This window comes from Neofelis nebulosa, chromosome 9, assembly GCF_028018385.1.
Source record: "Neofelis nebulosa isolate mNeoNeb1 chromosome 9, mNeoNeb1.pri, whole genome shotgun sequence".
Classification (NCBI taxonomy): domain Eukaryota; kingdom Metazoa; phylum Chordata; class Mammalia; order Carnivora; family Felidae; genus Neofelis; species Neofelis nebulosa.
Genome location: NC_080790.1, coordinates 32,553,766 through 32,577,902, shown reverse-complemented (window position 1 = coordinate 32,577,902; position 24,137 = coordinate 32,553,766). Strand labels below are relative to the sequence as shown.

Below are 24,137 nucleotides of genomic sequence, written 5' to 3'. Positions count from 1 at the left end.
TTGGACATGTTAAGTCTAGAGCGCAGAGGAGCGATCTAGGCTGGGGAAACATTTGTGCCATGAATAAAATATAGACTAAGAAAAGAAGCATGTCTAGGATTGAATCTTGGGTATTTTAATATTTATTGACCTGGGAAGAATAGATAAGGCTGCAAAAGAGAGAGTAAATGAGCTGTCAGAGAAGATAGAGAAAACGAGAAGAATCTTGTGTCAGTGAAGCCAAGAAAAGACCGTTTCAAGGAGCAGGGCTGGTCAACAGTGTAGACTACTTCTGAGACGTCAAGGAAGATGAATGACCTTAGCACAAGATGTTGGGTTGGGTTGATGGAGCAGGAGCCAACGTGAGAGTGACCTGAGGATTGAATGGGAAGTGAGCAGACTCAGCAAGTAGAGTATTCTTTCCAGAAGTCTCTGGGAAGGAGAAAAGAAAATGTGAGAGTCTGAAGAGAGTGTAGGGTTGAAATAAGGTTGTCTCCACTCATCCCACTCCACTCCCAAAGGGCGTCTTAAGCATGCTTCCAAGCTGACGAGAAGAATCCAGTGAAGAAGAAGACACTGAAAATGAAAACATAATGAGAAAGCATGCAACAGAGTAGAAGGGATAAAGGCCTGAAAAGAATAGACGGCCAGGGACTTGCCTGTGGGCCAGGGAGATGAGTCAAGGAGAAGTGCCTGGTGGTGAAGGGGTCACAAATGTCAAGAATTCTATTACTGGTATGACAATGCTGGTAGGAAGGGAAGCACTTGGGGTCAAAGCTGCATGTTGCTCCCTGGTTTAGGGAGCAAAATATTTATGAGAAATCGGTGAGATGCTATCAACGAAATCCTATCTCATCTATCTCAGAGATCGGGTCCTCACCCAAAATTGAAATAGAGCAGCCCCTGTGGGCAGGAGTCCTCAGGAATCTCTTCTGAGTTGAAATCCAGACCAATCATTTTTTTGAGGAAATGATGATCAGGTATGTGTCCTCCTTCAAGTTACAAAAGTATTTCCCAGAACCACAATGTGTTGCAAATAAGGACACCGAGCTGCGTCCCTAGCTATGGCTCATCACATCCAGGATGGAAGAATTTAGAGTTTGCCTGGGTTTGACTTTCCAGTGTTTTCTATAGTACAGAATACCTGCATGGCATGATGCCATCGTCTGAGACACAGTGTCTTCTGACACCCACCGCCAGGCCTCACAAAGTCACAGCAGGGAAGGAAATGCACTTAGTCTGCAACACCTGCTGGGTGCCAGGCTCTGTGTCCTTTGCCTTCGCAGACCACTATCTCATTTAATCCTCATAATACTCTCTGACATCTGGACCTGAGCTCCTACCTAAGATAAGAGAAATCTGCTTTGCTCTTTGCGGACAGCTCCAGGCCAGTTCTCTGACCTCCCTCTTGGCCTTCATGTTTGACCCCAGGCTAACTGGGCCTGCCAGGCCCTCAATGAGGTAGGTGTTTGGGTTTATGATATCACATTTCCCTGAGCATTTCCATACCTCTCCCAGCCAACCCAACTGCTGGGAAAGGTTTGTATTTTTATCTTCTCAACTTTCCTTTTTTCCAAGTTGCGTTCCAGACAAATATTTGTGGCCATTGCCCATTAAAACCAAAGTACACAAATGTCATGTGCTGGAGGAAGGAAAAAAAAAAAAAAAAAAAAAGCAGGATTTTTCTGAGTACTTACCAGGGATCTAATACGTTATTCTTTCTTAAGACAGCAACCTCAAGCCCAACGTCCACTGCCAAAAGCGTTCTCAACTCTCAGTTGACAGAACTAGAGAAGACCACTGAGCGGGGCTTCTAGGGAGAGGTGAGGTCTCCAAGAAATAGGAGGTAAGTCCCTTCCCGTCTCCATTTCTCAGCTGTATATTCAGTGTGTCTCTGCCACTAGGGAGCCTGAGGATTAAGTTTCCTTGTCACTTGTCACCCTCCCATAATGCAATTCCTCCTATGAGAACATCTCATTATTCGGCTTTTATGTTCTGGATTGCTATTATAGCTTGTTTTTTTTTTTTTTTTCGTATCTTATTTTTCCCGGCTTTATAACCAGGTGATATCAAACGCCTAAGTAGAATGCTGAAAATTGATCACCAGACTCATAAAAGCAGTCCCTAAACAATTTGTTCCTGAGAAACAGCAGCTCCAAACCCAAAGGATCTACTCCTTCACGGGGCAAGTAAGCACGACATGTCTATAACCCCAGAGTGCCCTGAGGATTGCTGAAGTGGGTCAGAGATTCAGAAGCCTGCTCCTCTCCCTGCTGAGAAGAATTCCTACTCCCTCGCTTCTCCAACCTTTGTCCTCCAGCCCCACGTCCCCTCCCCCACTCCTCCCCGTAAAAGTGGGGGAGGCTTTCTTCCCACAAGTTAGCACAGGCTGGTCTCCAACTGAGTTCAGTGATGAATCAGCCAACAGGAATTTATTGTGTATCAGCTACACGAGAGACTAGATTAACCGTCCTTTCATTACGTATATTCTGCATAGCTTGTTAAGAATGAGGAGCATAACACTTTGAAAAACCATACTGTAGAAATGCTGAGTAATAATGGTAACTAATAATAACCCACCAGCCTAGGTGGAAAGTGGGTTTTACTAAAGTGGATAAAATTACCTGAGGCGGACAATGCATCTACTGAATAAAGTGAGTCAGCATCCACATGCTTGTGCTATTTGTAAAAGTGATATTCTTTATTCAGCTTTTAAGTGACACCTGGCACTCAAAGCCACTCTGTTTCTCAAACACAAGGCCCTTGAAAGCTTTTCCTTTTTAATAGACTGAGGCATTGTCTTATTCGCTGGACTAATTTCAAGTTATGGGCTCTTTTCCCAAACAAGATGAGGTAGGAAGAAAAATGTTGATGTGAATGTATTGTGTCTTCATGCCCTCATTCATTCATTCCTCCAGTGAGTACGTATGGCATGCCTGCTATGCTTAAGGCGTTATGCCACGTACTGAGATGCCAGGGTGAATAAATTGCAGCCATGATCATGAGGCACTCACAGTTCAGCAGGCACCTACACAAATTACAGCAATAGAGTGTTACAGGTGCCATGACAGAAATCTGTAACGTCATTACAGTAGCGACCCCAAAGCCATTACAATGGCTCTACCCATGGAAGATCATAGAAGACTTCACAGAGGAGATGAAGAGGGGTGGCTGAGCCAAAAAATGCATAGCCTTGCAAATACTCATCCACGCTCCATGCCTTCTGTCATCTCCATTCTATACATTCTGTCATTAAGTGACTAATCATTCCAGACACAAAAGAATTTATTTCTGGCAATAATGCTAGACACATTTAGGAGCTGTGGCGTTGGCTCAGTCAATATGCGTGAGATGTTTTCAATTATAGTCTGCGGTCTCTATATTCTTCTACAGAACAATCCACAATTACTGTCTAACTTCTAGTTCTCAGCTGGCTCATCTACAAACACAAGAAAGCAATGATCTCAACCCATTCTGGAAATATTTTTCTAGCTCAGTAGCTGCTAAAGTTGCATACCCTAGAGTTGTGACTTCACCATTTAAAATACAATGTGGTGAAATTTGAATAAGCTCTGTAGTTTAGTTAATAGCTTGGTACCAACATTAGTATCTTCATTTTGAAGACTGTACTATGTTTTCATAGATGTTACAATTGGGGAACTTGGGTGAGAGAATATACGGGAAATCTCTGTATCAGTTTTGCAACTTTCCAGTAAACTTAAAATTAGTTCAAAATAGGGGCGCCTGGGTGGTGCAGTCTGTTAAGCATCCGACTTCAGCCAGGTCACGATCTCGCCGTCCGTGAGTTCGAGCCCCGCGTCAGGCTCTGGGCTGATGGCTCAGAGCCTGGAGCCTGCTTCCGATTCTGTGTCTCCCTCTCTCTCTGCCCCTCCCCCGTTCATGCTCTGTCTCTCTCTGTCCCAAAAATAAATAAAAAACGTTGAAAAAAAAATTTAAAAAAAAATTAGTTCAAAATAAAAAATAAACAAATATGTGTATAAATATGTATGCATGTATGTATATATTTACATTTTTATGTGATCAGTGCTAGTCTAAGTGTGTTTTACAAACACTTTATTATCAATCAGATAAACTAAATATGGAAACTAAAAGCAGGTATTTAGAAACTTGTATAGCAATTTAACATTTCCACAGTATTTAAACATATGATCATTTTCCTAGATATTTATTTTTATTGCATTTTTAAGTATCAATCTGTATTAGTCAGCATTCTCCGTTCTCCAGAGAAATAGAACCAAAAGGATGTGTGTGTGTGTGTGTTTGTGTGTGTGTGAGTGTGTTTTGTGTGTATGTCTAGAGAGAGAGAGAGCACGAGTGAGGGAGGAGCCAAGAAAGAGGGAGAGAGAGAGAATCCCCCACTAAGAGCACAGACCCCAATGCGGGGCTCAATGTGGGGCTCAAGATGGGTGGGGCCCAAAGCGGGCCGTGGGGCTCAATGCCGGGCTCAAACACTCGAGCCAAGAGCTCATGACCTGAGCTGAAACCAAGAGTTGAATTCTGGGTAGCTGACTGAGCCACCTAGATCCCCCGTGCAACAATTTCTTCCTGCTCAGGGAAATTCTGTCTTTGCTCTAGTAAGACCTTCAATTCATGGGGTAAGGCCCACCCATGTTATAGAGGTATTCTGCTTTACTCAAAGTCCACTGATTTGAATGCTCATGTCGTCGGGAAAAAAACACCTTCACAGAAACATCCAGAATAATGTTTGTCCAAATATCTGGGCACTGTGGCCCAGCCAAGTGAACACAAAAATTAACCATCACATAATCCATGACAGATTGGAAATTAAAAAAAAAAAAAAAAAAAAAAAAGCCTTCCACTGAAGACAGCTTGAGAAGCATGGTATACAATAACTTTAATAGTCTACCAAATAGCTGCATTAATAAAAAACATTCCGACTAAAAATACTTCATTTTATGTAGGAACAGGGGGAAATACTGGGAGTAGTGTCCCGGCTGAGATGGGAAGAGGAGAATAGAACGACTTCTTTATTCTCACCTGTGAACCTAAACCGTTACAATCCACCTTACCCCTTGATACACTTCGTATTGCTGTCATCCAGAGGTTCCCAAACTGTCTCTATTCATAACATCTTACAGTCTCAATAATTTTTTTACAGTGTCCCTAGCCCAAAAGAAGTACAATACAGAATTATTATTTATTCAGGGGTGCCTGGGTGGCTCAGTCGGTTAAGCATCAGGCTCAGGTCATGATCTCAAGGTTCATAGGTCCTAGCTCCACATCAGGGTAGGTGCTGACAGTGCGGAGCCTGCTTGGGATTCTCTCTCCCTCTCTCTCCCTGCCTCCCCTGCCCCCAAATAAATAAATATAAAAAATCATATATATATTTATGTATATCATTATTATTTAAACAACAAAGTTGTTACCTAACTAATGGATAAATTATATATATATGCATATATATACATATATATGTATATTATGTATACATTGTATATGTATATATACATATAATATAATTTTATATAATATTATATAATATAATATATACATATATAATATATAATATAATATATATTGTATATGTATATATGTATATTATGTATGTGTATATATGTATATTATATTGTATATGTAATATGTATATTATGTATATATTATACATAATATACATATATATACATATATACATAATATATACATGTGCTCTCTTGCTCTCTCTCTCTCTCAAAAATAAACATTTTTTTTTTAAGTTGTGTGTTCCTTTTTCTGTTTTTTGTCATTGATGAAGGCTGGACATGACTGGAAGGCCCCCAACGGCTAGGCATCCCAAATATGTGCCTCAGAGAGCACAGCAAAATCTTTGCCCTGCTTATGCATTAATACAAGAGTAGTTTTTAACTGTGTTACTTTTTTTTTGATGTTTATCTACTTTTCAGAGAGACAGAGTGCGAGTGGGGGAGGAGCAGTGACAGAAGGAGACGCAGAATCCGAACATGTATATAAATTATATATATATACACACATATACATATATTATATATACATATATAATACATAATATACATATATTATATACATATATACATAATATACATATATTATATATATATAATTTATCCATTAGTTAGGTCCCAACAATTTTGCTGTTTAAATAATGATATACAGGGGCGCCTGGGTGGCGCAGTCGGTTAAGCGTCCGACTTCAGCCAGGTCACGATCTCGCGGTCCGTGAGTTCGAGCCCCGCGTCAGGCTCTGGGCTGACGGCTCGGAGCCTGGAGCCTGTTTCCGATTCTGTGTCTCCCTCTCTCTCTGACCCTCCCCCGTTCATGCTCTGTCTCTCTCTGTCCCAAAAATAAATAAAAAACGTTGAAAAAAAATTTTAAAATAAAAAATAAAAAATAAATAAATAATGATATACATAAATTTTATACATATACATATATATATATGTATATATATATATACATATTTTATGCTACTCCTGACCACGGTTACTTATAAAAAGAAGTATATGTCAACTGGACCCTGAAAGACTTCTTAAACCTCAGAACCTAAACAGGCACCAGCACCTTCACCTGCTTTTCCACACTGATTTTCACTCGGTACTTGCATTTTATAACAACTGCTGAAAACCCAATTCTCAGACACAAGATGTCTTTGAAAGGAATAGAGCACAATCTGCTGTTGAAACTGTGAACTGTCTTGGCCTCTTAGTTCATGTAGTGTCCTACGTATCACCATGTCCCCTGGACATCTAACATATGCCACCACGCCCCTGTGAGTTTGCTGTGGTGTCCTGGGCACCTGGCACGTAGTTTGGGACTTGTGGCTCTGTTCTTTCTCCATTTTTTTTTAAATTTTTTTTTAATGTCTATTTATTTTTGAGACAGAGAGAGACAGAGCATGAATGGGGGAGGGTCAGAGAGAGGGAGACACAGAATCCGAAACAGGCTCCAGGCTCCGAGCTGTCAGCACAGAGCCCGACGCGGGGCTCGAACTCACGGACCGCGAGATCGTGACCTGAGCCGAAGTCGGCCGCTCAACTGACTGAGCCACCCAGGCGCCCCTCTTTCTCCATTTTTGAATCTGTCCTCTCATTTGCAAAATAAAAGCATCTACCTTAAGTGTCCAGCGACTACCTCTGTTAAACCTGGGATGAAGCACACGCTACCATTTACCGCCACATTATGACTCTGACCTTCCACTGCTGCCCTCAAGAAGTTGTATATTCATGGGGCCCCTGGGTGGCTCAGGCGGTTAGGCATCCGTCTTTGATTCAGATCATGATCTCATGGTTCGTGACAGCGCAGAGCCTGCTTCAGATCCTCTGTCTCCCTCTCTCTCTGCCCCTTCCCAGCTCTCATGCGCTCTCTCTCTCTCTCTCTCTCTCTCTCTCTCTCTCTCTCAAAAATAAATAAACTTTTTTTTTTTAAGTTGTGAGTTCCTTTCTCTGTTTTTTGTCATTGATGAAGGCTGGACATGACTGGAAGGCCCCCAACGGCTAGGCATCCCAAATATGTGCCTCAGAGAGCACAGCAAAATCTTTGCCCTGCTTATGCATTAATACAAAAGTAGTTTTTAACTATGTTACTTTTTTTTGATGTTTATCTACTCTTCAGAGAGACAGAGTGCGAGTGGGGGAGGAGCAGTGACAGAAGGAGACGCAGAATCCAAAGCAGGCTCCAAGCTCTGAGCTGTCGGCACAGAGCCAGATACAGGGTTCAAGCAAGATCATGACCTGAGCCGAAGTCAGACGTTTAACCGACCAAGCCACCCAGGCGTCCCAAGAACTATGTTACTTTTTAACAGATGATTCTATCAAGACTGAAAGCAGTACAAAAAGTTACAGATTTGATACCTTTCTCACTAATTTTTAACCATTCTCAATCACATCTTAATCTAATCCTGATTTTTCTATTCAGTTATATATATTTCACTGACCCCAAATTCCTCTAATTATACTGAAAAGCCCCTTGGATCATATAAGTAGCTCTGGCAACAGTACTTTGGGGCTTAAGTGTGGCTTGAAATCAAACACCTTTTTTTCCCCCTCTGGGTCAACACCATCTCTTCATCATTAGGGTCATTGTCATCATCATAATATAAACTATTTAACCCGTTTGGCTGCAGTTGGAAAGATCACCTCCCTCTGTCTCCCATCTCTAGTGTTTCCCTGCCTCCCTGCTCATAAGGCAGAGTCAAGGGGAGAGAGAGACCCATACATCTCTTACCTTCCCTTGTTGTTGGTTGTCGGGATGATTGTCTCTTCTCTCTCTCTCTCTCTCTCTCTCTCTCTCTGTCTCTCTCTCTCTCAAGATCTCCTAGGTTCTTTTATCTACTGTTTACTACCAGTTACATACATTTGGTACAGCCAGCCTCTGATTTTAAGCTACTGTCTTGTAATGGAGACTATATTCCCTCACTAGGGGTAAATCCAAGCTTATCTGAACATACTTTTTAAAAGCTCTCTCATTATAAACGGCACACAATTTTCAATAGTGGCACAGGGTGGTTTCACACCCCAGGACAGGTCTGCGATGCCAGAACACAGGAGAGCAGTATCCACCTAGATGATCAACGTCCCCCTTCCTTCTTGCTGGAGCTTTTTTTATAAACCAGGTGTCAACAAGTATATTGGATTCTTTACACTTTAATCTGTGTCCCATTTTGAAAGGGTTGAGAGAGTTGGGCACACGACTCCTTCAACCACGGCTACTTTCCGATTACCCCCGGGGCAGTGGGGGGGGTTGGTTAGCAGGATACCTGTTTGGTGGCATCCCAGAAGCCACCGTGCTGTGTTTGGACTCCACCTGGCCCGCGGCCTGCAGCGGGCAGGCTGATGAATGGTGCTCAGTAAAAATTAAAAGCCTTGGAAAAGTACAGGCCCCCCGGGCCAGAACAAAGCAGCTGAATGATGGTTCCTACTGGGAGCAGAGGTGGGAGCTTTTTCTTGCCCTGCTCCTGGGGAAAAAAGTGAAGTCAAAACTTCTTTGCAACAGTGACTCATCATCATCAGAGGGCCTTCCTGCTTTTGCAAAGCCGACTTCATGAGTGGTCAATGAAGGAGCTCTCAGAGTGAGAGCCGATAGAGGAAGAAACGGAGAAAAACTACTACCGAATCCCTCCACCTTACCCGCATTGTGAAACAGGAGGGAATTTTCAAGAAGCAATGAGAGAGACCAGCCCACCCGCCAGATCTCCCTCAGACACGTTTTCTTCCTTCCTGACTCATCAGATTTCTTCGGGAAAGCCTGGCGAGAAGGGATTAGGAAGCAAGCAAGGGAGCCAGCCTTTTCTGGCAGCATGGGACATCTCGATTTCAGATTGTGCAGGCCTTCAAGAACAGATTCGGTGAGCTCGCGTTCCAGGCTGGAGGCCAGCAGCACGAAGCACGTCAGATGGTCGGCGCCTCCAGCAAGAGACCCAAGGACTTTCCCGAAGCTGCACCTCTTGGGAAGTTTGGAGATGTCAGAACAGGTTTGCCTCCTCGAAACGTGCAAATGTCACCAGCCGGGAGTGGCAGATGCCAAGAGGCGCCTGAAAACAGATCTCCATCTGGTATTGGGTTAGGCTTCCTGGTACACAGATTAGAATAGTTTGAAACAAAGTGACGGAAGCACGGGTTTGGCTTTTCACATATTGTCATGGGCTCTGGGTCATTTCCTGCCCTGGGAATTTATTTCCTTTGCAGGTTCAACAAAACCTACTGAATGGCACGAAAGAGGTTGGGATTTTTCTTTGCCTCAGGCCCCGTGAAGGAGCAGCTCCGCGTCTGTGAACTTGCATCTATCTCTGCAGGGGCTTCAACTTCCCAGGCTCCCGTCTACGCGCTCACGCGGAGCCCAGGAGGAGCGAGGCTTTGGGAATAGAACAATAAATTAGGAAAGGGAGCCATCTCCAGTTGAGTCAGATGAATCCTCTAGTTCCTAGAAAACCAAAAGGACTGGGAAGGATGAAATGATGCTTCCTGGAGGGGACCGCTTTACCACCAGGACTCCGTGCAGGGATGTCGGCCCCCCCTGGAAGGAAGGAGGCTGAAATCACGTCCACATGGCCCCACCCCAACTTCCTGGAGGCAGCCAGCGGGCCAGATAGGTACTGTCTACAGTGACATTTGCTACACAACTGACGACCTGCCTTTTGTTTTAGTTTACTAAAGTTCGTTTTCCACCTTGTGCCCAGAAAAGACTGAAGATCGCAACAACTGCCTTCCCCGCAGCATTTTTATGCGCGTTTGGGGACTTTTGAAGCTGATAGGAATACTTCTTGCAAAATCTCTCTGCGACCCCCAGGATGCCCTGACGACCCACTGCCATTCTGCAGTGCAGAGACACCCCCCCACACACACACACACCAGCCAAGGCCAAGGTGAACCCTCTAACTCCAAGGGCTACAAACTTAAAGCAGGGGCCGCTGCCACTGCTGTTCCTCTGAGGCTGAAAAGGTCTGTCTCTTTGGGAGAGTGATCCATGGTCACGAGTTCCTACTGCAGGGCCCGCTCATGCTGTCCTCGTTGTCGGGAGGAAGCCTGTGAAGTGTGGTTCGCATGCCCAGAGCCCATCTCCCTCTAGACTGAGAGATCAGAGTTCACAGCCTTAGAGACATGGGTAATTTTTGCTGCAACCCTCAATCTAGACAAAGCCAATCTGGCAATGCCAAAGAGTGGCAGCTGGTGATCCCTCTATCCTGGTGCCCCCAATCCCCAGAAACAAAAACCAAAAGCTCCCTGCCCTCCCCAGTGCCTTGCACAGAAATGATTCCAACAGCATTTAGGAAGTTCCAGGGGAAGAAAGGAAGCAGCTAGGGACAGAGTGGGCTCTGAAGATAAGCAGAGTCAGAAACACCTGTAGGGTATGATTTTTGAACCAACAATATGTCCGCCCAAGGGCCCCAACTTTCCCTACAAAAGAGCCCTCTGGAAGATTCAGGCATTCTATTTCCCCTTAGAAGTGTCACCCGGGACTGGTAACTTTGTAAGCCATTGCCTTTCAACTTTAGAGAATCTGGGTGCGCAGGTCTGGCAGGAGTCCAGGAATCTGTGCTTTTTATCAAGCCCGCCTTCTGATGCTGGTACGGGTGATCTGTGGCCCACACTTTGGAACACTATGCTGGAAAGAATTGGGAGTCATTGTCACATTAGCATGGGCGAACCGGTAATATGGGAGAGCATAGCACTGGGATTCCAGGCTGGGCTTTGGCATTCTGTGTGGCCATGGGCAGGAGCATTTAATACTCCAAGACTGAAGGCCTCTGGACCAGTTGGTAACCTCTAAAAATTCAGTTGGGGACTGGTTTCTTCATCATGGCCCACAAGTCTGCAACGTGTAAGGACTGGTCCAAAGGCTCACAGAGTCTAGGCCTTCTCGCCAGCATGGCCTAAATACTCAGCGAAGTTCTGTGGTGCAGAAAGCCCCGGGGGTCAAGGAAGACCCTCTTGCCCCGAGGCTACTGTCCTCATATCTGAAGTCTATGGGGCGGCAGAGGGGTAGCACACAAATACTTCCTTCTTTGCTCTCAGCTATTTCCAAATAGAGAACAATGAAAGGGGGAAGATTAAATTAATTTCATGCTTTGTATGTGTAGGAGCACTGACGACACTGACTGGTCTTTAGCCCTCTGTCTTCTTCTGCCCACACAATGACCGCCCTCCAGGCTACGTGTTCCAGGCCCTGTGGAAGTTGATGTATTAATGTATGCCCTGACCGGAGTGTGGGAAGGCTTGTTCTTATCTTTCTTGAAGTTGTGCACAGAAGGCCCCACTTTCGGTAACTGGTCGAGATGCCTGGCGCACGGAAGGTCTCACTTTAGATAACTACCCTGTGATCTCACCACCATGCCCCTCACTCCATAAGGGCCAGACTGAGTGGAGAATGGCTAGCTGTGCAGTGCCCTGGATGGTCTGTCCGTCCTCCCACCTACCCGCCTGATCTCCCCTGTCAGTAAATCACCCTAGCTAACACTCTGTGTAAACGGTATGAAGTGGCTTGCTTCATCTTTTGGGTCTTAAAGTGACTTCTCGGACTGGAGAATAGATTACTGACTCGCCTTCACCTTCTAACAATATCCATTATCTTTTAAATTTTCAAATAACCCTAGGGACTCCTGGGTGACTCAGTCGGTTAAGCATCCGACTTCGGCTCAAGTCATGATCTCACAGGTTCGTGAGTTCGAGCCCTGTGATGGGTTCTGTGCTGACAGCTCGGAGCCTGGAGCCTGCTTCCGATTCTGTGTCTCCCTCTCTCTCATACTCTGTCTCTCTCTCAAAAATAAATAAAACATTAAAAAAATTTTTAAAAATTCTCTCATCTTCAAAATGGAACTAATAATACTAGGGTTATTTGAGAATTTTTTTGTATTTTTTTAAATGTTTATTTATTTTTGAGAGAGAGAGAGAGAGTGCAAGTGGGGGGAGGGGCAGAGAGAGAGGGAGACACAGAATCCCAAGCAGGCTCCAGGCTCTGAGCTGTCAGCACAGAGCCCGACGCAGGGCTCAAACGCACGAACCGTGAGATCATGACCTGAGCTGAAGTCAGTCGCTTAACCAACTGAGCGAACCAGGCACCCTGAAGATGAGAAAATTAAAGATTAAAGAGGTTGAATAACTTTCCTAAATTCCCAAGATCACATGGCTATTGAATGCTTGGGGTGACGTTTGAATTCATGTCTGTCAACGTGCGGTTCCATGTTCTTTCCACAAAGCCACCCACAGCTAAAAGTTATACCGTGGCCATTCTGAAGGCATAGATGCTTTAAGACCCTCAAAATACCCTTCCCTCTCCCTGACCTTTATTCATCCCTGTTATCTACTCTATTTCAGAATCTCACTTTATCTTTGATCTTTATTCCATCCCTATTGGACCTCCAAACAATCCCTCAGCCTTGCTCATTTGTTAGCCCCACAACTCCTTTACCCTCAAGGGTGAAATATCACACCACCACCTTTCCTGGGCCCAGGAGTACTTTCAGGTCCACACATACTCCAGTCACGGACTTTAAGACCAGTGGGTCCTCGAGAACGCATGATATCCCCAGAGGTTTCCATGGACTTAGGATCCTCACATGCTTGAAAGGCATTTGTGTACTTACCGACTCAAGACCCCTCTTTTCGCCCCGCCCCGCCCCCATCTCTTCTTGACTCAGGGCAGAGATGCAGGAAACCTGGGTCAGCCAGCGCCCTTCTATGAAATAAATGGCGCCCCCTGAAACTTCAGCTTCCTAGTAATAGCGATTATTCTGGGATGCTGGGCACCCCCTAGTGGGAGGAATGGAGAGAAGCCAGACTGTTTGGATGCTGTTCTCAGTCATCCATCCACCCCCAGCTTCCTGCCCCTCAGTCACCTTCTCCTTCCAGCCCTTCTGGCTGTTCTCAGAATGATTCATTCTTCCCACAGTGATTGGGCCTTTTGCCCCATAAAGCCCTCCCTGTCTTTACAGACATACTGAACTAAAAATTAAGCAGAAGGCAACTCGGGCAGCAGAGCAGGGAAAACTTCCTACTGCGAGAGCTCCTGAAACCCTGAAATTCCTTATAAGGCAAACTGATCAAGACCCAACTGCACTGGGCAGAACAATAGAGAATATCTTGGAAAGATATTTTTGGGAGTGAGGAGGATAGGCTGCTTTCCAGATTTCAAGGTCTGTGTTAATGCCCACATATGACCCCCTCAGATTTCAGACTGGTATCAATTCCCTGTGCTATATCTTACCCCTTCTAAGGTCAAGAGAACACCCAGCATTTACCTATTTTGGAATAAACCAATGAATCCCTATCCCAGCAGAGGGCTAGACTATCTGAGGATGGGGCACTGCATACCACTGTGGGACTTTCCAAACATTCGTCACTATCACTTACTGTTTAAAGACTGGGGCCATAGCCCCCCATGACAGGGGATGAGCCCTATTACATTGCAATTAACAAGCCATTTTCTGGATACCTACGATATACAAGGCTCAGGCAGGCTGACCATAAGTTCAGCCTATGCATTTTTTTAGGTCTGCCACAGCTAGTTTAGCCCCTTATCTAAGAAAGGGCCTTAATAAAAGACAGAGAGAGCTAACATATTTGAGTTCATGTCCTAAGAATTCCTCTGGTCAGATACACAGTCCATATTAGTTAGATTCCCGATCATTTGCTCAGTGGGAAGAGGTTAGGCAATTTCGTCTTGTGGCCCAGTGCCTGTCCCTAAGGGACATTACAATTATATAGCAACCCACCTCCCTATGCGCTTGGTTGCTATAGTCTGATTTGTTCCTGGATCTGAGCCATCAACTCATTAGTACCCATTCAAATTGACCTTCTCTGATAAGTTCCCTGAAAATTTGTTCATAATGCTAGCAATTCCAGGGCAGGATTTTCACGGCTATGGCTCCTGCCTTCTCTGGAGCCTCATCCACTGGACAGTCTTAGTCTTACAACTGCTTTCACTGTCAATCCCTTTCATCTTTTCGGAGACATCTGATGACGTTCATCTCTCTTGACAACCAAGAACTTTGGAAGACTCTTGCCCTCAGGCACTTCGACATTTTTGTGTCGAGATTGGCAGCCTTTCAAACTCACCAGAGGCCTCGCAGAATGAAACTCTGTGGAGGTTCAGAGAACAAATTAAACACAAGTTCATTGGCCTTCTGAGAGAAAGAAGAGAGGTCAAGGATGCTCCAGCATGGCCAGCTTCACAGGCCAACAGCAGAAGCTGTTATGATGCCTTCCTGCATAACTGGGGCTTGATTAAAGGCATTCTTTAGTCTGGAGACCTTTGGCCTCATTCTGAATGGAACACTCAAAGGGCCGAGTAGCATTCTCAGCTGGCAGGAAGGACACACTGACCACTGGGCCCCTGCCTTTCCCAACCTGGGGTACACAAAAGCTGTGGTGAGTTAGCTGAGCCACCTGGAATGCTTCTGTCCGTGTAAGTTGTTCTACAGAATGTAAGCTGGCCTTGACTTTGTAAGAAAGGGTAGCGATATGTTTGTGTGCTCAGAAGAGAAAACATAAAGAGAGAATGAGGATCAAAAGGAATAAACCTAAAGGGTGGCTGCTTTGCAGGGCTAGAAGAAAAATCCCAAGAAGGGGCCCCAGCCCTGACAGAGATAAAGGGGACTTCCACTGCTTCTGTCTCTATTTTTAGAAGAAATAAAAGCCAAATCCTAAATCTAAAGATCAAGGTGCATTCACGTGGGGAGAGGGCTAAACAAACTATAGCATCCCAAACAGATACAAGACTGCAAAAATGAACTCTTGTAATCTACTCGTAGCCATGTTTCTTTCCTAAAGTCACCATTGATTAAACACCAAAGAGAGGGTTATAAAAAATTCCATTTCATGCAGATTAAGAGGCATCGATCGCGGGGCGCCTGGGTGGCGCGGTCGGTCAAGCGTCCGACTTCGGCTCAGGTCACGATCTCGCGGTCCGTGAGTTCGAGCCCCGCGTCGGGCTCTGGGCTGACGGCTCGGAGCCTGGAGCCTGTTTCCGATTCTGCGTCTCCCTCTCTCTCTGCCCCTTCCCCGTTCATGCTCTGTCTCTCTCTCTCTCTCAAAAATAAATAAACGTTGGGGCGCCTGGGTGGCGCAGTCGGTTAAGCGACCGACTTCAGCCAGGTCACGATCTCGCGGTCCGTGAGTTCGAGCCCCGCGTCGGGCTCTGGGCCGACGGCTCGGAGCCTGGAGCCTGTTTCCGATTCTGCGTCTCCCTCTCTCTCTGCCCCTCCCCCGTTCATGCTCTGTCTCTCTCTGTCCCAAAAATAAATAAAAAACGTTGAAAAAAATTTAAAAAAAAAAAAAAAGAGGCATCGATCGGGGCTGTCTCTAGCAAGCTGGATTCCTAGCACCGGATGCTTTCCAAGAAAAAGTGAAAGGTGAGCAACCAGAGCAGATATGGGAAATTTAGGTGTGTGTTTGTCAGGAAAGTTGGGTTCAGCTGGCCCAGAGATGCAAAGCAGAGATCGATGGCTCTACAGCTTGAGAGATGCCAGAGGGGATGGGGGCCCTGGATCAGGCCTTCGGGGAACCAACGCCGAGCCCCCAGAGCAGGGTTTGTGGGAGGACAGGTTAAAGCTGCCTGCCAGTACCTCCAGCCAGGTAGCTATGCATTATCTGCTAATGTCCCTGAGGGAAGGGAGTTAGGTGCCAGCTGGAGATCTTGCAGGAAAGACAGGGATACAGCTCTTGGGTGATGTCCAAGGAAGCCAGGTGAAGGCTTGAACTGTAGCCAGGGAGTCAGGGTGTGTAACACCTGAGGAGGCTGGGTACGAGTCACCAAGACTCAGGCAGGGGAGACTGGGGTGTGGTGTGTCCATGAAGTGTAGGCGTGAGCGTTCCAGAGCCTAGATAACGTTCATGGAAGAAGCTTCAGTAAACATAGAATACACGTCACTCTGGCCTTCTGTCCTAAAACTGTTTCTGCAGCTGAGCTTCTGATTCTTTTAAGGCTCAACATAAGGAAGTTCTCAATAAAGTCAAAGCTAAGAGAGAGCCATAGATTGGATGAGATGGCCAGATCCGTAGCCTAGAGCGGAGGACACAATGCAAGCCCTTTTGACTTGAAGTAGACGTTTCTGAATCACAGCAACTGAAGTTAAAGACAGCACAACAGGCTATCAACTTGGTTTTCCTTCTGTCACTTCTGGGGAGGCTGTAAAACCACTCTACGGTGTCCTTTCCACCCTTTATTTCCTTCCTGCCCTTTCTCCCCGTTATTTCCAGCGGCATGCTGGACCCAGTTTCTACCATCTCCTGACTCCAGTTTCAGTTAACATCATGGCAGCTTACAGTCAGCCATGATGGAACCATGTGTACTATGGAAATTGGCAAACTCTATAAATTAGAGCTTTCTATTTACTCCTGGAGAGCAAGTCGTTAAACATTTACGAGTGCACTATGCCTGTAACTGAGAGTTTTTACCCGGGAGACGGGGCAGTGAACTGAGCGTAGGAAGTTTGGACAGGGGAGCGCCAGGACTGGCGAAGCCCAGAGTGTCTAGGAGGAAGTGGTACATGGTCAAGACTGGCTTTGCCTCCCGCACAGACACACTCACCCAACCCTAACACAAGCCATCAACTCAATGGTTAAGAGTTGTTCAGTAACAACCTGCTCTTGTGTTTACAACGACGTGTAGACTTTGTTTTCTATTGATTTGGGGGGTGGTTTTTATCTTCCCACTTGAACATTTTTTGAGGTGTATGGTGCAAAATATAATAACACAGGTATAGAATGTTTTTCCTAGTATGAACTTAAAGTGTTTCACATAGATTCAATCCACTTTTCCTCTTCCAACTCCCGCTCCACAGACACACACTAGCACGGGCTCCCCTTCCCCTATATGTGCTTATCATTGACCTTCAGGTTCAACATCTTAACTCTTATAAAGATATCTCTGAGATGGATAATTATTACTCCCTCTAGAGGAGAATTCGCTCACTTTAATGGACATGCGGATCACCTGGGGAATCTTGTTAAACGCAGATTTGCATTCGGTAGGGCTGGCTGGGGCCTGAGAGGTGCCATTTCTAACAGGCTCCAGGTGATACTGATGCTGCTGGCCAGCGGATCACTCTCAAGGCAAGGCTCTACACTGACATGTTATTCCATTCCGCCTCCCACAACTACCTCTCCCTTCTATCTCGTCTGCTTTAAAAAGTCCCGTGTACATCTCTTGAAGGAACAGATTGGACCAGCACTGGAAGCACAACCAAACAACCAAATCGATATGCCAGGTACGGTTAAATTCTTTCAAGAATTTGAACTACAGTGCTATCCCGGCCTGGGTTTCCCGTTAGAGCACAGCCAGAGATAGAAGTTTGCATGTAGCAATTTATTTGGGAATCCCAGAGAACGAGAATGCAGGATATGGGAAGTAAAAGAGGGGAGGAAGAAAAACCGATACGAGGATGTGCTATTGAATGAACCATGGCAAAGGGCCACAGGTGTTCCATCCGATGGGACCTGTTAATGGGCCTTCTGACATGCCTCTCGGTACTGTCTCCATTTATCCAGACTGTCCTTATGAAAGTACTGATTAAATGCTTTATTTTCCAGTTTCCAAATGATGGTTCCCCAGCACCCACTAAAAGTCACCAATAAATTTTATTTTAGTATGCATATGAGCTCACATATATTTAAATATATTTAATATACTTCAACCCATTGCATTTATTATTCTAAGTGGTGCTCAAAATTATCCCACCGTTCTTTAACGGAAGTTTATTTGTGTTGACTCCTGAGTCTTTTTGGTACAACCCCAGTGGTCTTGGATAGCTTCCTTCTTTTCTGGTATAAAGCTGTTCCAGAGTGGCTCTATCCAATGAAACTTTCTGTAATGATGGAAACGTTCTATATCTGCACTAAAGGACAATGTAGCTATTAGCCACATGTAGCTATTAACTACTTTAAATGTAGCTAATACAACCAAGAAACTGAATTTTAAATTTTATTAATTTCATTTTAAATAGCCACATGTGGCTGATTGCCATTGGACAACACCATTCTAGAGTTTAACCATCTGAGTAACAATTGAAGGAAGTTACGTACCGAGAAGCAGAAGGATTTGTCTGTGATGGAATTCTATCTTTATCATTGGAATATTGCAGGGACTCAATGCATCTGAATAATCTAGGGAACCTTTGCAAAATGCTGATTTCTGAGCCCCACCCCCACATATTCTGATTCATTATACATGGGGTGGAGCTCAGGGAATCTGTTGTTTTATTATTGTTACTTTAATATTACCATGTGATTCTGATGAGAAGCTAGGTTCAGAAACCACTATACTAAATTGCCAGGATGTGATATTTATATTATGGCTATGGTTCATTGCAAATCATTCCCATGAGTGGATCATTCCCATGATCCCATCTTTAACTCCTTCTGGTCAGTTTTAGAACTTCTCAGAGCAGGGGTGCCTGGCTGGCCTGATCAGTTGAGCATCCGACTTCGGCTCAGGTCATGATCTCATAATTTGTGAGTTTGAGCCCAAACTCTGGGTTCTCTGCTGTCAGCCCAGAACCTGTTTCGGATTCTCTGTCTTCTCTTTCTCTGCTCCTCCCCCACTGGCACACAAGTGTGTGCTCGTTCTCTCTCTCTCTCTCTCTCTCTCAAAAATAAATAAATAAATAAATAAATAAATAAATAAATACACTTAAAAAAAAAAAAAAAAGAAGAGAAGAGAAAAAAGAACTCCTCGGAGGACCATACCGCTCTGCTAGTTACGTAATCAAGAGCTACGGTTTCTCACAACGGCTTGCCTCTCTCTGACTTCAACATAGTCTTCTGGCCTTAGTCTTCCAGCCATAACATAAATACCATAGACTTAGTGACTTATAAACAAAGGAAATCTATGTCTCACAGTTCTAGAGGCTGGGAAGTCCAAGATCAAGGCACCAGCACATTCAGTGTCAGGTAAGAGTCTGCTTCATATAATGGCTTTCTTTTCACTAAGGTTTTTTGTTTATTTGTTTGTTTTTTTCGTTTTTGAAAACGTTTTTTCAATTGAGGTAAAATTCACATAACATAAAACTAAACCTTTTTACAACAAACACTTCAGTGGCATTTTGAGACCCCGTTTTATAAGAGCACTGAAGAACCCCCACTCTTTGACAATGGGCCACAAGCCAACCTGCCCAACTTTGCCCCAGAGAGAGGCATGGTCTTTATGATAATGTAAAGCAAACAAACCTTCCTTCTGCTCCACACGGAGACACTATCTCTATCTGCCAAGGCTGTTTAATATGAAAACATAGTCCCCAACAAAAGGCTGCCAATGTCTTTGCTTAAAAACATGCAGAAACATGAGAGGCCCATGGAGATTCGTCTTCCCATAGTGTGCACCCCAGGACACTATTCTTGGTCCATCCACCATAAACCCCCAGAACATAAACCAAGACTATAGTACTGATACAGAAACTTTTCTCTCCTAATTATGATGACTTTGGACTTGGCTGTGTCCCCCAGCAGGAGGTAATAATGCATAGTTGTTAGAGGAGAGGTCTCTAAAGTCAGACTATCTGGGTTCACATCTCAGCTGTGCCAGTTACTAATGTGAATGAGAAATTTAATTAGCCTCTCTGAGCCTCAATTTCCTCATCTATAAAACAGGAATACAATAATATCTACTCCAAGGTTATTATAAAGATTACATGGAAAGTGTTTAACACAAGTTACATAGCAAGTCCTCGGTAAACACTGGCCATTGCTATTGCCACGCTTTTATTATTAATATATTCTCATGACTTTTCCTACCATAGTGGACCTACTTGCTCATACGGAACCCCAACACACACTGGCTTCTTTGGGTTTAGTTGAAATTCCCAAACCGGGCCTACAACCTCCCACTGCAACCTAAGAGCCAGTTGGACACCCTACTGGGTTTGCTCTATTCCTCCAGTGTAAGCCTGTAAGCCGAATCTAGCCGACGACCTATTTTTTTTAAATAAAGTTTTTTTTTGTAACACCACCACATTCACTCATTTACATATTTTCTTTTTTTGTTGTTGTTGTTTTAATGTTTATTTATTTATTTATTTATTTTAAATTTTTTTTTCAACGTTTTTTATTTATTTTTGGGACAGAGAGAGACAGAGCATGAACGGGGGAGGGGCAGAGAGAGAGGGGGACACAGAATCGGAAACAGGCTCCAGGCTCCGAGCCATCGGCCCAGAGCCTGACGCGGGGCTCGAACCCACGGACCGCGAGGTCGTGACCTGGCTGAAGTCGGACGCTTAACCGACTGCGCCACCCAGGCGCCCCAATGTTTATTTATTTTTGAGACAGAGAGAGAGAGAGAGAGAGAGAGAGACAGCATGAGTGGGGGAGGGGTAGAGAGAGAGAGGGAGACACAGAATCTGCAGCAGGCTCCAGGCTCTGAGCTGTCAGCACAGAGCCCGATGCAGGGCTCGAATTCAGAACTCACAAATGGTGAGATCATGATCTGAGCCGAAGTCAGACTGAGCCACCCAGGCACTCCTCATTTACGTATTGTTTATGGCCGCTTTGGTGCTACAACACCAGAGAGTAAGCCTAAAATCTTTACTGTTTGGGCCTTTGAAGAAAAAGTTTGCAATCCCTCCTCCATTCTAGTCAGACTGTATCCCAATCCCATGCAACGATCTTGTGATGGGTTATTGATTACCAAGGGGACCAGGTAAGGGTGGAAATGAATCACTGTCACTTCTTTTCACTAGAAAAACAATTCCAAAGTGCTGTTAGCAGAGCAGGCATCAATGTACCCTTTTAAGAGCAGTGCTTTATGTTGTCCTCTGAATTGGACTATTTACACAGCCCATCACTTGGCTAACATCATTCGACAAGCAAAACATTAATAAACTTTCTTTGTGTAAGACTATTAGCCTGAAAACAGAAGACTATTTCTAAAGGAAACTTCCCTTTATTAAAAGCCTTTTGTCAAAGAGTACTCTAAAAATAAATTAGCCTTGGGGCGCCTGGGTGGCGCAGTCGGTTAAGCGTCCGACTTCAGCCAGGTCACGATCTCGCGGTCCGTGAGTTCGGGCCCTGCATCAGGCTCTGGGCCGACGGCTCGGAGCCTGGAGCCTGTTTCCGATTCTGTGTCTCCCCCTCTCTCTGCCCCTCCCCCGTTCATGCTCTGTCTCTCTCTGTCCCCAAAATAAATAAAAAACGTTGAAAAAAAAATTAAAAAAAAAAATAAAAATAAATTAGCCTTTCAAATAAGAGTAAATATAGATAGAATTTATCACTTTCATTTTCTCCGCAAATATCTTTGACATGTTAATAACCACCAAATGAAGATAGACATTAGATGAATACTTATGATGGCCGTGGCTGATGAATATGATTCATGAACTGTGCATTTAGTACTGGATTTCAGAACGGAGTCATGAGGTATGTTTAGTCATTATAACTGAATACACATTGAATGACCACTTTCTATTAGGCCCTCAACAGTGAGAATGCCCATACCCACACGGTAGTTTCAACTTCTTTCATGAAATCACACTTCAGGGCAGAGAGACAGCAAGTTATTGGAGAAACCCAGCTCTGACCAAATAACACAGATGCTTTTATTATGATCAGAGGTCAGGCTTCGACAGCCTTTTGAAAACAACCCAGACCCAAAATTGCAAAGGGAATGAGAGGGGAGAGAGTATTTGGCAATTAGAGGTATTTCTGTCATCGTTGTAAAGACAGTACAGGTGTTTTTTTGTCATTTTAAGGAAAAACTCCCTGTAGCCTTCCACCTGATACGGCTGTTTTCGTTGTTACATATTCGCGTGTAGACTTCATCCAAATTCATACACCTGTTCACCCACAGCTGACAGTCCATGAGAGTCCGTTTGTAATGGGAACAATTTTTTCTTTTTTTTTTTTTTTTCAACGTTTTTTATTTATTTTTGGGACAGAGAGAGACATAGCATGAACGGGGGAGGGGCAGAGAGAGAGGGAGACACAGAGTCGGAAACAGGCTCCAGGCTCCGAGCCGTCGGCCCAGAGCCTGACGCGGGGCTCGAACTCACAGACCGCGAGATCGTGACCTGGCTGAAGTCGGACGCTTAACCGACTGCGCCACCCAGGCGCCCCGGGAACAATTTTTTCAATGTGCACAAAAGATCACCCATGGAGGAGGAATCAATGGTATTGTATGGTAGGGCCACGAGTACCGCCCAAACCTGACTGTGTTGGCCTCATTGAGAAGGTTTGTTCAAATACTAACCTTCTGGGCCCACCAGGCCGAACATGATTTAATTAGCCTGAGGTAGGGGGCAGGGTTGGGTATTATTTGAAAGTTCTTCAGATTCTGCAAATTCTAAAACGCAGCCAGGTTGGGAGCCATTGCTCTAGCTGGATGCCTTAATTTTACAGGTCGAATACTGAGGCAGAGAAATGCACTTGAAGCCTGCAGCTCTTGCCTCAGCCACAGGCTTCCCCGGGGCCCCTGAAATCACAGCCAATAAACAGCAGGTCTGAAACCCTTCTGTGGGATGGAAAGTTCTCGGAGCTTTTCTTGGTTGGGCTGGTGCAGGTATATTCCAGGGTTCTGAGAATGAGGATTTAGCCCTTTCAAGGCACAGAATGCAACTTTCTTGAAATATTCAAGATCTACCTCTCTGTAAATAGGGGATGTGCCATCATCCCTCAGTTGGAACTATACCTTTGGCCTAGTCAGTATTTATTGTCCCGATGTCTGGGATTGTGTCACCTCAGCCATCCAGTCCCCACTCTCATAGTCAACAAGATGGCCACCGTTAGTTAGAATTCCCCTGAGAGTGGGCTCCAAAGCTGAAGACTTGACATGCTCCCTCTTCTCTCTTTTCCACGGGGTTGCAGTTCAAAATGTTGTTGTGCTGTCTCTCCCTTTGGGAATTTCCTCTGGAGCTGGAGATTAATTATTATGCAAATATTAAATACTTTGAAAGTTGGAGAAGGGAAGGGAATTTTTTAAAGCAATTTTGTTTTTGGGCACCTGGGTGGCTCAGGCAGGTAAGTGTCCCGACCTTGGCTCAGGTCATGATCTCACGGTTTGTGGGTTCGAGCCCTGCGTCGGGCTCTTTGCTGACAGCTCAGAGCCTGGAGCCTGCTTCCGATTCTGCCTCTCTCTCTCTCAGCCCCTCCCCTGCTCACACTCTGTCTCTCTCTCTCTCTCTCAAAAATAGATGAACGTTCAAAGAAATTTTTTTAAGGCAATTTTTTTATTATAGTTTAAATGAGAGATAACGAATAGCTGTTGCGTTTGACCTGCATTCGAATTCTACAGTGCGGTGTGTGTGATATATATATATAATAGTTAAATCTTCTTTAAGATGTATATGTACCTTTGCCAAAACCTCTGGGTTCCCATAAATATCCAAATATATCGACCATCACCCAGCCCGTTTGCCCTCCCTCCCAGACATAAAGGCAGTTCTGGGAAAAGACAGATTAAAACATTTCTCCCTCGGAATGTTAGTTTGAGACGTTATTTAGATTTTTTAAATAGCCTACATGCCTAGGGTGATCTGAAAGGAAATGCTGCAGAGTGTAATGTTGCTTAATAAATAGGAGAAGTCATGCTCACTCAGGCACAGCCCGAAGGGAAAAACAAAGTCCTCACTCTTGTCCTGAAGGTCAAAATTTCTTTGACTCCTCCTGTCATAGTCTCTTCCTTGTGTCCTCGTGGGTTTCCAAACAATAAACTGCTAGTTAATAATATTTTATATTAAACTTTCCATG

General features: G+C 44.7%; 1 long non-coding RNA gene across 1 annotated transcript; it reads left to right on the top strand.

The window, feature by feature from the left end:
- The first annotated feature begins 1,689 nt into the window (after positions 1-1,689).
- Positions 1,690-7,820, top strand: LOC131484664 (uncharacterized). The gene is made up of 2 exons (XR_009248377.1): positions 1,690-1,825; positions 7,585-7,820. It is a non-coding gene; the product is annotated as an uncharacterized LOC131484664 (long non-coding RNA).
- Positions 7,821-24,137: the final 16,317 nt, after the last annotated feature.